The sequence below is a fragment of the Delphinapterus leucas genome, chromosome 11 (assembly GCF_059928025.1).
Source record: "Delphinapterus leucas isolate spDelLeu-1000000601 "Yukka" chromosome 11, BTC_Dleu_Yukka2, whole genome shotgun sequence".
NCBI classification, from domain to species: Eukaryota; Metazoa; Chordata; class Mammalia; order Artiodactyla; family Monodontidae; genus Delphinapterus; species Delphinapterus leucas.
In genome coordinates, this window is record NC_143139.1 from 7,745,691 (window position 1) to 7,759,731 (window position 14,041).

The window sequence follows — 14,041 nt, forward strand, 5'->3', positions numbered from 1 at the left end:
ACATGAAGCCCCCATGGGATATAAAATTAGAAGGAAAAAGAAACCAGATTTCATGGACCATGACAGCTTTAAAACCCTAGGGGCAGTATTTATTTGATTAACACTCAGAGGTGGTTATTTGTACTGTGTAGGTTTCACGGTCCAAAGATTAGAACAGCTTGTTATGCATTAGGCTAGCTAGGCTTTGTGCCTATTTCCCTGGTGGCCTGACTTAAGACAAGTTCTTTCCAGTTCTTTCTTTTTTTTTTAATTTATTTTTTTATTTTTTAACATCTTTATTGGGGTATAATTGCTTTACAATGGTGTGTTAGTTTCTGCTTTATAAAAAAGTGAATCAGTTATACATATACATATATTCCCATATCTCTTCCCTCTTGTGTCTCCCTCCCTCCCACCCTCCCTATCCCACCCCTCTAGGTGGTCACAAAGCACCGAGCTGATCTCCCTGTGCTATGCGGCTGCTTCCCACTAGCTATCTATTTTACATTTGGTAGTGTATATATGTCCATGCCACTCTCTCACTTTGTCACAGCTTACCCTTCCCCCTCCCCATATCCTCAAGTCCATTCTCTAGTAGGTCAGTGTCTTTATTCCCATCTTGCCCCTAGGTTCTTCATGACCATTTTTTTCCCTTAGATTCCATATATATGTGTTAGCATACGGTATTTGTTTTTCTCTTTCTGACTTACTTCACTCTGTATGACAGACTCTAGGTCCATCCACCTCACCATAAATAACTCAGTTTCATGTCTTTTTATGGCTGAGTAATAGTGCATTGTATATATGTGCCACATCTTCTTTATCCATTCATCTGCTGATGGACACTTAGGTTGCTTCCATGTCCTGGCTATTGTAAATAGAGCTGCAATGAGCATTGTGGTACATGACTCTGTTTGAATTATGGTTTTCTCAGGGTATATGGCCAGTAGTGGGATTGCTGGGTCCTATGGTAGTTCTACTTCTAGTTTTTTTTTTTTTTTTTTTTGCGGTACGTAGGCCTCTCACTGTTGTTGCCTCTCCCATTGCGGAGCACAGGCTCTGGACGCGCAGGCTCAGCGGCCACGGCTCACGGGCCCAGCCGCTCCGCGGCATGTGGGATCTTCCCTGTCCGGCATGTGGGATCTTCCCGGTCCGGGGCACGAACCCATGTCCCCTGCATCAGCAGGCGGACTCTCAACCACTGCGCCACCAGGGAAGCCCTATTTTTAGTTTTTTAAGGAACCTCCATACTGTTCTCCATAGTGACTGTATCAATTTACATTCCCACCAACAGTGCAGGAGGGTTCCCTTTTCTCCACACCCTCTCCAGCATTTATTGTTTGTAGATTTTTTGATGATGGCCATTCTGACTGGTGTGAGATGATATCTCATTGTAGTTTTGATTTGCATTTCTCTAATGATTAATGATGTTGAGCATTCTTTCATGTGTTTGTTGGCAATCTGTATATCTTCTTTGGAGAAATGTCTATTTAGGTCTTCTGCCCATTTTTGGATTGGGTTGTTTGTTTTTCTGATATTGAGCTGCTTGTAAATTTTGGAGATTAATCCTTTGTCAGTTGCTTCATTTGCAAATATTTTCTCCCATTTTGAGGGTTGCCTTTTTGTCTTGTTTATGGTTTCCTTTGCTGTGCAAAAGCTTTTAAGTTTCGTTAGGTCCCATTTGTTTATTTTTGTTTTTATTTCCATTTCTCTAGGAGGTGGGTCAAAAAGGATCTTGCTGTGATGTATGTCATAGAGTGTTCTGCCTATGTTTTCCTCTAAGAGTTTGATAGTGTCTGGCCTTACATTTAGGTCTTTAATCCATTTTGAGTTTATTTTTGTGTATGGTATTAGGGACTGTTCTAATTTCATTCTTTTACATGTAGCTGTCCAGTTTTCCCAGCACCACTTACTGAAGAGGATGTCTTTTCTCCACTGTATATTCTTGCCTCCTTTATCAAAGATAAGGTGACCATATGTGCCTGGATTTATCTCTGGGCTTTCTATCCTGTTCCATTGATCTATATTTCTGTTTTTGTGCCAGTACCATGCTCTGTTGATTACTGTAGCTTTGTAATATAGTCTGAAGTCAGAAAGCCTGATTCCTCCAGGTCTGTTTTTCTTTCTCAAGATTGCTTTGGCTATTCGGGGTCTTTTGTGTTTTCATACAAATTGTGAAATTTTTTGTTCTAGTTCTGTGAAAAATGCCAGTGGTAGTTTGATAGGGATTGCATTGAATCTGTAGATTGCTTTGGGTAGTAGAGTCATTTTCACAATGTTGATTCTTCCAACCCAAGGACATGGTATATCTCTCCATCTATTTGTGTCATCTTTAATTTCTTTCATCAGTGTCTTATAATTTTCTACATACAGGTCTTTTGTCTCCTTAGGTGGGTTTATTCCTAGATATTTTATTCTTTTTGTTGCAATGGTAAATGGGAGTGTTTTCTTAATTTCACTTTCAGATTTTTCATCATTAGTGTATAGGAATGCTAGAGATTTCTGTGCATTCATTTTGTATCCTACTTTACTGAATTCATTAACTCTAGTAGTTTTCTGGTAGCCAGTTCTTTCTTAGCTGGCTCTCTCCCTACAGCTAATTCTTCCAGATCCTGGTAATATACCTTTTCTGGCCTCTCAGCCAACAGATGGGACAGCTCCTGTGCTCTTACTAGCCCCAGGACACTTCACTATCTCTTTTTGGCTCCCTTAAACTCTATTCTCACTTGTAGTGAAAGTGTGCGCTCAGTTCCTGCCAGGATCCTGACTGTTTTTATGAAATCAACAGGAAATACACTCTGCTCTTCCCAGATTTTGTAGGCGTTGGAAATATTCATGGCTGTGTTTGTGGGCCAGCGTTTATTAGTGAGCTGTGGTTTACAGAGCCAGGAATAAAGCAGAGACCGCCTCTCAACTTGGACACCTGTATGGAAAGGAAACTGGGGACAACTTTTTTTTTTTTTTTTGATGGTACGCGGGCCTCTCACTGCTGCGGCCTCTCCCGTTGCGGAGCACAGGCTCCGGACGCGCAGGCTCAGCGGCCACGGCTCACGGGCCCAGCCGCTGTGCGGCATGTGGGATCTTCCCAGACCGGGGCACGAACCCGCGTCCCCTGCATCGGCAGGCGGACTCTCAACCACTGCGCCACCAGGGAAGCCCGGGGACAACTTTTTGTACCTAGTTCTGGAGCGCAAGTACCCAGGACCTGTCTTTAGGTCACATGCCCTTCCCATAGCACCAAGCATTGGAGATGGCAAAGGATTCAGAAGTACTTCCTCCAAGCACCCGCTCTTCTGTGTATTTTTTTCCTTCATTTTTATTGGTGCTGGATGCTGGTTTCTGAGCTAGAAGATCCAGGAAGGGTGTATCTGAATAGAGAAGAGTTGTTGAAGATGAGAATCTAAAGGTGTTATTAACTCTATCACCTTCAGTAGCTTAAAAGAAAAAGAGAAAAAAAAAGAAAGAAAAGGGGCATACTTCCAGTTTGGACTGGAGATGTGAGAGAGACACACGAAGAAGCAAACCAATCAATATCTCTAGCTTGTATCTTCTCTTGGTAACTGATGCTTTCACTTTATGCAAAAATTATGAAGGATCTTAGAAACTGGTTGGTGGTCTGCAGCTCTTCCTGGCCTTGTTATAGTACATAGTAGTATGAGCAAGTTGCTAGGATAAAACCATAGTTGCTGTACTACAATATACTCTTGGTAGAGGAGGGAATTATTCTATGGGATTTCTGTGAAGGCAACGTTGGTGGGTCGATCACATTCTCTGACAGACAAATGGCAGCGATATTCTCCCAGGTTCTGACTAGTCATCAGTGAGAGGACTCAAACAGTGCTTTCTAGACTGATGATATCAAAAGAGCTGAATTGAATGAGAGATTATATAGCCAGGTAAGCAGTGGAGGTAAGATGATAATCCAGAGTCTTCTTTTGGGCCGTGCGGTGTGGCCTGCAGGATCTTAGTTCCCCAACAAAGGATCGAACCTGTGCCCCCTGCAGGTGAAGCACGTAGTCCTAACCACTGGACCTCCAGGGAGTTCCCAGAGTCTTAAAATAATAAGGAAAATTACTCCATATCTTCCTGAATCCCCAAATCCCTGAATATGGAAATGTTTGTACAATTTCCCAGCTGTATCCCAAATCAAATTTCCATGGAGGGTCATACATTTCCTACGAATGTCCTCATACCACAAGGTAATAAATTCTTAACCTTCAGTAAAGTTTTATATATTACCTCAAGGCAATGTTTTCCCACAAAGAAACAAGTTACCCTCTATATGATGCATAAAAAATAATAAAGCCATGTTGAAATACAGATTCTTGGTTGTCAGCTTCCTTTATACCAGCCTTGAAAATCATGCACAAACAAAATAAAAAGTATTACAGGGCTTCCCTAGTGGCAGAGTGGTTAAAAATCCGCCTGTCATTGACATATATACACTAATATGTATAAAATAGATAACTAATAGGAACCTGCTGTATAAAAAAATAAATAAAATAAAATTCAAAAATTCAAAAAAGAATCCTCCTGCCAATGCAGGGGACACAGGTTCAAGCCCTGGTCTGGGAAGATCCCACTTGCCGCGGAACAACTAAGCCCGTGCTCCAGAACTACTGAGCCTGCGCTCTAGAGCCCACGAGCCACAACTACTGAGCCTGAGTGCCACAACTACTGAAGCCCACGTGCCTAGAGCCCACGCTCCGCAACAAGAGAAGCCACCGCAATGAGAAGCCCGCGCACCACAACGGAAGAGTAGCCCCTGCTCATCGCAACTAGAGAAAGCCCGCGCATAGCAATGAAGACCCAACACAGCCAAAAATAAATTAAAAAAGAAAAAAAGGTATTGCATATCATAGCAATTTAGTCTTCTAGGGAAATACTAAAACCATTTAGGGGTGGAAAAATGTTTCCTTCCCTTCTGGATTCTTTGGCTGGTGTAATAAATTACACCTGCCACAAGACAGAGTAACAGGAGAAAAACAATTTTAATTTTGTGTGTACTGGAGCCCCATAGAAATCTGAGACTCAAAGAAGTAACCAAAGCAGGAAGCTTCAATACTGTTTAGGCAAAGAAACAATAAATTTGTGAGGAATTGACAAGATAAGGGGTTTTGGGCTTGGTTTAGTAAATAGGTGAAGAAGTAACAAGGTTTGTTTACATAGCCTTCTTGGCCCTAAATTCCTTGTCTCTGGTGATAAGGATGCTTTATATCCTCCTGGCACAGGGAGGGTACCTTTTACTTGGAGACAAAGGAGGGTCAGAGTGTCCTTGTACCAGTTTCACCATTTTATCTTTCAGAAAACTAGAAACACTATCAAGGGTTGAAGGGAATACCCAGTGTATTATGTATGACTTGGGTGAGGGGTAAAGGCATTCTTACATTCACCAACTAGACCCATTCATGGCCTTGGGGGAAGAGGTGTGTATAAGATAAAATCACGAGGGATGAGTCAAGGAGATGGCTGAGTGCTATCTTAAGACCTATAGACCTGAGGAGGTACTTCCTTGGGTAGGGTGAGATGTTTAACATTCTTTTTCTTCTGTTTTACATTCTTTTTCTTCTGTTTTACATTCCTTTATGAGATGATCAGTCAAGTGCAGCCATGAGAATACAGACTAAAGTTTATTATACTTGCAGATCTTAGAGATAGGAGGCACAGCATGCCACCCAGGGCCACAGAGAAGAACAGAGCGGTCAGGAGACACAAGACGGGAGGGAGCAGGTTTAGGCCAGAGATGTTATTGGCCTTTCTGGGAGGAAAGGCAAGGCAGTGCAGGGTAAGCAAGTTAGGACTGGCTAGTTTGAGTAATTTCACTGGGCTCTACCCTATAGGGATGCTCCCTAGTTGCCTGGTACCCGGCCCTGGGATGATTAAGGGAGAGGAATATTGCCTCTTGGGGTATATGAGCCAAACAGAGGAGTCATGGCTCTGGATTGGTTAGCTTGCCTATCTTTTTTATGTCTAAGAATTGGCTCACCCTAGAAAGGACAGCCTCTCCCCAACCAGAAAGGTATTTTTAAGGTGTCATGGTATATAGAAAAAAAATTTTTTTTAATGTATACAATACAGGGGACCCTACTACATATGAATTGCCTATATTTATGTGTGACATTAAATTTATACATGAGTTGGGGAACAATTGGCTAATTGGCATGGTATGTTTTGTTGACATTCAAATGTTTACTTTGTTTTTGCAGGAATTTGGCAATGGGGAGCTGGGTATTTTAGAGGTATTTGTTTGCTTTTAGGTCTCAAATAGTTTTTAGACCCTTGAAAAGTTTATAAACTGTAGGGTAGCTTAGACTCCAGTTATAACCTAGTTTATCAAACTAGGACAAACCTAGGTTGTCCTTAATCTATCTTCACATGTACCAGGAGTGATGGGTTATGGTAATCCTCAGTTTTGCTGGATATCATACCACCCCTCCACTCAGTAAGACCAGACAAATTTGTCCTTGACTAATGGACTGTGTGATCCCCTGGCCTGCTATGACACTTGGCATATGTCAACAGACCTAATCGTCCACAGAACAGATAGAGGCACCCTGCACTCCACAGACCAGCAGACGTTTACTATTTGTGGCCTCCCAGGCAAGAGGAAGTATGGCCTGGTTGCAAGCAATCTCATTAGAATTAAAGATCTGTTGAGGAGCTTGACCTGTAGCCCAGTTTAAGATGCTCAGCCAATCAAAACAATATGTAGGCTCTCCTGGTGGCGCAGTGGTTAAGAATCCACCTGCCAATGCAGGCGACACGGGTTTGAGCCCTGGTCTGGGAAGATCCCACATGCCGCGGAGCAACTAAGCCCATGTGCCACAACTGCTGAGCCTGCCCTCTAGAGCCTGTGAGCCACAACTACTGAGCCCGTGCGCCACAACTACTGAAGCCCGCGTGCCTAGAGCCTGTGCTCCCAACAAGAGAAGCCACCGCAACGAGAAGCCCACGCACCGCAATGAAGAGTAGCCCCTGTTCACCGCAACTAGAGAAAGGCCGCGCACAGCAACGAAGACCCAACGCAGCCAAAAAATAAACAAATAAATAAAATTAAAAACCAATATGTATATAAAAGGCCTATTATGTTTCAGACAACCTTCTAAGACAATAATGGGGAAAACAAGACAATACAAATCATACAATTCTCTCTCATACACAACCTTCATAAATGAACAATTTCTTTTTTTAAAAAATTTTTATTGTAGTATAGTTGATTTACAATGTTGTGTTAGTTTCAGGTGTACAGCAAAGTGATTCATTTATACATATAAATATATTCATTCTTTTCAGAGTCTTTACCCATATAGGTTATTACAGAGTATTGAGTAGAGTTCCCTGTGCTGTACAGCAGGAGTCCCCAACCCCCTGGCTGTGGCCTGTTAGGAACCAGGTTGCACAGAAGGAGGTGAGTGGCAGGTGAGCCAGCAAAGCTTCATTTACCACTCCCCATTGCTCCCCATTACTGCCTGAACCATTCCCCACCCCCCGCCCCCATCCTTGGAAAAATTGTGTTCCACAAAACCGGTCCCTGGTGCAAAAAAGGTTGGGGAACCGCTGCTATACAGTATGTCCTTGTCGGTTACTTATTTTATATATAGTTGTGTGTGTATGTTAATCCCAAACTTCTAATCCCTCCCCTCCATGTTTCCCCTTTGGTAAGCATAGGCTTTTTTTTTTTTTTTTTTCCGAAATCTACGTGTCTGTTTTTGTTTTGTAAATAAGTTCATTTGTATTATTTTTTAAAACTGGATTCCACATGAGCGATATCATATATTTGTCTTTCTCTGTCTGACTTACTTAGTATGATAATCTCTAGGTCCATCCATGTTGCTGCAAATGGCATTATTTCATTCTTTTTTATATATATATCACATCTTCTTTATCCATTCTACTGTTGATGGACGTTCAGGTTGCTTCCATGTCTTGGCTATTGTAAATAGTGGTGCAAAGAACATTGGAGTGCACGTATCTTTTCGAATTATGGTTTTCTCCGGGTATATGCCCAGGTGTGGGATTGCAGGATCATATGGTAGCTCTATTTTTACTTTTCTAAGAAACCTCCATACTGTTTTCCATAGTGACTATACTAATTTACATTCCCACCAACAGTGTAGGAGGTTTCCCTTTCCTCCACACCCTCTCCAGCATTTATTGTTTGTAGACTTTTAAAAAAAAAAAATTATTTATTTATTTATGGCTGTGTTGGGTCTTTGTTGCTGTGCGCGGCTTTCTGTAGTTGCAGTGAGCAGGGGTTACTCTTCGTTGCGGTGCGCAGGCTTCTCATTGTGGTGGCTTCTCTTGTTGCGGAGCACAGGCTGGCTCGAGGGCTCTAGAGCGCAGGCTCAGTAGTTGTGGCACACAGGCCTAGTTGCTTTGTGGAATGTGGGATCTTCCCGGACCAGGGATCGAACCCGTTTCCCCTGCATTGGCAGGCAGATTCTTAACCACTGCATCCCCAGGGAAGTCCCCATCATTCTTTTTAAATTGTTGCACACTTTTACTAAGAATGGCGGTTGTATAATATATTTACCATTCTACTATGGACTTTCAGTTACTTTTAGTTTCTCCCTACTACAGTGTTGGAATGAATATCCTTATATATGTAACCTTGAGTGAGTCCCTGGGACAGGCCACCAAGTGAGGTTCCTTGGCTTTGCACAGGAAAGAATTCAGAGCAAGCCAGAGTAAAGTGAAAGCAAGTTTACTTAGAGAGATACACACACCATAGAGTGTGGGCCTTCTTAGAAGATGAGAGGCGGCCACAAAATATGGAGTGTTTAGTTTTTATGGTCTGGATAATTTTGTAGGCTAGTGAGTGGGAGGAATCTTCTAAGTATCTTGCAGAAGGGCTGGGGATTTCCAGGAATTGGGCCACCACCCACTTTATGGCCTTTTTGGGAAATTGTGTCATGTCCCCTGCGGGTGTGTCATTTAGATGCTAATGATCGTATAATGAGGCCCAGGTCTACTGGAAGTAGAATCTTGTGCCATCTTGGACCTAGTCGGTTCTAACCAGTTTATGTTCTTAAATGGTTGTGGCATTCTCTTAATCGTTGTGCCCTGCCCCCTTCCTTCTTGTCTCAAAGCCAGTTACATAATACCTTTGATTTTAGTTCAAGATAATATGCATTCAAATGTAATGCCAAGAATTCTGCATTAGATATTGGCATTTCAGGCTGAAAGGTTTAAGAGAATTTAAGTCCGTAAACCATATTAAGATGTTTGGAATATTTAACATTTATTTTGCCCTTTTATAGGTTTAATTTGTTAGATTTGTTTTCCAGTCTGCCGTGTCAAGCATTTAAGGTGGTTAAAAAGCAGCTATGTTAATGTAAAGTAGTGTGATCATATTTGTGAATAGAATTGTTTTTTTTTTTTTTTTTTGCGGTACGCAAGCCTCTCACCGTTGCGGCCTCCCCCGTTGCGGAGCACAGGCTCTGGACGCGCAGACCCAGCGGCCACGGCTCACGGGCCCAGCCGCTCTGCGGCATGTGAGATCTTCCCAGACCGGGGCACGCACGCGCGTCCCCTGCATCGGCAGGCGGACTCTCAACCACTGCGCCACCAGGGAAGCCCAATAGAATTGTTTTAAAAGGGAGATGGGAAGCCAGCGAGGTCGGTTCCGCCCGACTCCAACATGGCGGCACTCTTTGTCTGCTCTGAAGTGCTGTCCCTGGCCTCCTCGCGGCCGTGATGCATCTCACTCTGCGGTGTCGTCCAGGACATGGCAGGTAATGAGCTGGAGGAGGAGAGCCAAGCTGGAGTTGCCCCAGACAAATTGTCAGAACAGAGTAGGGTGCGCTACTTGGAAATCTGAGAAACAAGGTAGTGAGACTTCCCTGGTGGCACAGTGGTTAAGAATCCGCTTGCCAATACATGGGACACGGGTTCTGAGCCCTGGTCCAGGAAGATCGCACACGCCGCGGAGCAACTAAGCCCGTGCGCCACAACTACTGAGCCTATGCTCTAGAACCGCCGAGCCACAACTACTGAGCCCGTGTGCTACTGAAGGCTGCGTGTCTGGAGCCCATGCTCCACAGCAAGAGAAACCACCGCAATGAGAAGCCCATACACTGCAAGGAAGAATTGCCCCTACTCGCCGCAGCTAAAGCCCACAGACAGCAATAGAAGACCCAACTTACTTATTGTAAGTAAATAAATAAATAAAATTGTTTTTTAATTTAAAAAAATTGTTTTAAAGGGTTTAATATCTGTTTTGAGTTGCTCTAATGTTAAAAACCAGTGAAAGTTATTCCTCTTATTTAATACAAAATTACTATTTAAAAAATTAATTAATTAATTATTTTTTGACTGCATTGGGTCTTCGTTGCTGCATGCGGGCTTTCTCTAGTTGCGGCGAGCCGGGGCTACTCTTCGTTGTGGTGTGTGGGCTTCTCATTGCGGTGGCTTCTCTGGTTGTGGAGCACGGGTTCTAGGTGTGCGGGCTTTGGTAGTTGTGGCTTGTGGGCTCTAGAGCACAGGCTCAGTAGTTGTGGCACATGGGCTTAGTTGCTCCGCGGCATGTGGGATCTTCCCGGACCAGGGCTCGAACCCGGCTCGAACCCGTATCCCCTTCATTGGCAGGCGGATTCTTTTTTTTTTTTAATATGTATGAACTTTTTTTTAAAATTAATTTATTTTTGGCTGCTATGGGTCTTCATTGCTGCTTGAGGGCTTTTATCTAATCGCAGCGAGCAGGAGATACTCTTCATTGAGGTGTGTAGGCTTCTCATTGCGGTGGGTTCTCTTGTTGTGAAGCACGGGCTCTAGGCTCACAGGCTTCAGTAGTCGTGGCATGCGGGCTCTAGAGCGCAGGCTTCAGTAGTTGTGGCTTGCAGGCTTCAGTAGTTGTGGCTTGCGGGCTCAGTAGTTGTGGCTTGAGGGCTCTAGAGCGCAGGCTCAGTAGTTGTGGTGCATGGGCTTAGTTGCTCTGTGGCATGTGGGATCTTCCTAGACTAGGGCTCGAACCTGTGTCCCCTGCATTGGCAGGTGGATTCTTAACCACTGCACCACCAGGGAAGTCCCAATATGTATGAAAATTTTTTAAAAGTTATTTATTTATTTATATGTTGTTTATTTATTTTTTGGCTGCACTGGGTCTTCGTTGCTGCGTGCTGGCTTTCTCCAGTTGTGGCGAGCGGAGGCTACTCTTCGTTGCGGTGCACGGGCTTCTCATTGCAGTGGCTTCTCTTGGGGAGCACGGGCTCTAGGTGCGCGGGCTTCGGTAGTTGTGGCACACGGGCTCAGTAGTTGTGCCTCGCGGGCTCTAGAGCACAGGCTCAGTAGTTGTGGCTCACGGGCTTAGTTGCTCCTTAGCATGTGGGATCTTCCTGGACCAGGGCTCAAACCCATGTCCCCTGCATTGGCAGGCAGATACTTAAGCACTGTGATACCAGGGAAGTCCCTTAATAGAAAATTAGATTTGGAAATCATATTACACAATTTTGAAGCTTAAAATTAGGTATTGAAATTTGTATCTTTAATAAATTGAACATGTACTTAAATTCTAACATGCTATAAATAACATTCTGTGACCAAAGTCCTCCAATTCCCATTAACAGATTCAGCATTTATTTCTCATGAAATTTTCTTAAAAAAACAACCATCATCATCACCACCACAGAATAACTGTCAGTAAAATATATTAAGAGTTAGTGAATACCATAACTCTTGGCAATAGAGTAAGCAAGCAATGTTGATAGCTCCAACTAAGGTGTCAATGGCTCCAGCTAAAGACCATGAAGAAAATGCCTGCAGTTGAAGAAGTGAGATTTATGACTCTCTGTGAGGGAGAATGCACCTCATTGGGAACCATGAGCCATGAAATGTCTCAGCATGAGGGCGTTTCTCTTACTGGGACTCTCCATAGCTATACATTCAATTATAGAATTTGGGCTTTGGTTTGATCATTTGGGGGAGGGCGTAAGAAAAGGAGATTTGCTTTAGATTGGTTAGAGTGGACATTGTGAGGGAGTAGGGTCGATTCTATGGTTGTTGATAAATCTTTGGGGAAGGCTGACCTGAACAAGGATAAGGCTGTAATTGGTAAAGAAGTAGCAGACATTCTTTTTACCCAAGAGAGGGGGTGTTGGGTGTTTTGTGGGTGTCTCAGACAAATTATGAAGTGGCTTTGCTTGCTTTCATTTTATCATGGTCTTAGAGTCATCCTGTCTGAGGTTGGTATTCTACGAGACTTATGTCCAACAGGGAAATGATATGGCCTGGTTACGAGTATCAGGCCAATTTTTGACTGTCAGGGGCTGCTCCTTGCCCTCCACCGTGCCACCCCCACTCCTGTCCACCAGGTGATAGTAAATAGAGAAAAGTAAATAAATTCAAGAGATTTAGCCCACAAGTCTACAGGACCAGATATAGGGTCAGAGGGAATGTCAGCGGTGATTTCTAGGTTGCTGTCTTCTAGAGGGTGGCAATGCTATTCACGAGGATAGCACCAGCTTTGTGTAATCCTTCAACTTGAGACCAAAAATAAAGAACCTACTGCACGGCACAGGGAACTTTACTCAATACTCTGTAAGGACCTATATGGGAAAAGAATCTAAAAAAGAGTAGATATATGTATATGTATAATTGATTCACTTTGCTGTATAGCACAAACTAACACGACATTGTAAATCAACCATACTCCAACAAAAATTAATTTTAAAAAAATATATGAAAAGTTAACATATCATACCCATTTTACAGATGGAAAATTAAAACTTTAGAAAGGTTAAATACCTTGCCCACTGTTGCATGGAATCAGAACTCTGGATTTATCCATTTTGGACATTTCACATAAATGGAATCATACAATAGCTGGTGTTTTGTGTCTGACTTCTTAGCACAATGTTTTCAAGGTTCATCCATTTTGTAGGAAGTGTCATTACTTCATCTATTTATAACCAGGTGAAATACCATCGTACAGATGTACCACATTTGTTTATCCATGTATCAGTCGATGGATGTTTGGGAATTTCCACTTTTGGGCCACCACAAATAATGCTGCTAGAATAGTCATGTACAAGTTTCTGTTTGAACATTTGTTGTTAATTCTCAGATATACGCCAAGGAGTGGAATTGATGTGTCATACAGTAATTATATGTTAATTTTTGAGGAACCACCAAACTGTTTTTCATAGTGGTTGCACAATTTTACATTTCCACCAGCCAATATATGGTTCTCATTTCTCCACTTTCTCATATGACAGTTCTAATTTCTCCACATTCTCACCAACAATTGTTATTATTGGTTTTTTGCTAATAGCTATCCTAGTAGGTATAAGTGGATCTCACTGTGGTTTTGATTTGCATTTCCCTAATGACTAAGGATGTTGCGAATCTCTTCATATGCTGACTAGCAGTCTGTAAATCTTCCTTGGAGAAACGTACTCAAGTCTTTCAGCCGTTTTTAAATTAGGTTGTTTTAAGAGTCCTTTATGTATTCTGGATACTGAATATGCAGAGTATATACAGATAATATTTGTAAATATTTTTTTCCCCATTCTGTGAGTCTGAAACTGAATCCTCCTAAAACAAGGGTTCCCCTGCTGAGTTTATGATTAACCTCTCTATCCAAAACTTTATCCCCTTTCTTGTCCCACCTCATTCCCCTCAGGATTGAGTCCTATCAAAGAAAAGGGAGGATTGAAAACGACCCTTCCGGGTACAAAAGCCCCACTGTGTCCCCTGTTTCTTGTTTGTAGAAAAAGGCTTTAGTATCTTAGGCCTTCCCTGAGTTCCAAAGAGCAGACTTAAGCATGTACTAATTAGGGACATTCTTAGATTTAGGTATTTGATAAACTTTAAGTTAATTTTTGTGTGTATTGTGGTAGAGGTCCACATTCATTCTTTTGCGCATAGATATCCAGTTGTCTCAGCATCTCTTGTTGAAAAGACTGTTCTTTCACCCGCTGCATGGTCCTGGCACCCTTGTCAGAAATCAGTTGAACATAGATGTGTGGGCTTATTCCTGGACTCTGAATTCTATTCCATCATCCGAATTTTGTAATTTAACCTTTTAAAAATCACTTTTGGATTTACTTGAATTTGGCATTTTTAT

General features: G+C 42.6%; 1 protein-coding gene across 3 annotated transcripts in view; it reads left to right on the plus strand.

Moving 5' to 3' along the window:
- The window catches only part of RIMKLB (ribosomal modification protein rimK like family member B), a 140,974-nt gene that overhangs the window by 19,064 nt on the left and 107,869 nt on the right, over window positions 1-14,041 (plus strand). The window contains exon 1 of one of the 3 annotated variants that reach the window (XM_089920268.1): window positions 1,440-10,129. The exons of the other annotated variants lie outside the window; for them this stretch is intronic. The gene's annotated coding sequence lies outside the window, so the exon portion shown is untranslated. Of the gene's footprint in view, window positions 1-1,439; window positions 10,130-14,041 lie in introns of those variants that run through there. 3 annotated transcript variants of the gene reach the window in all.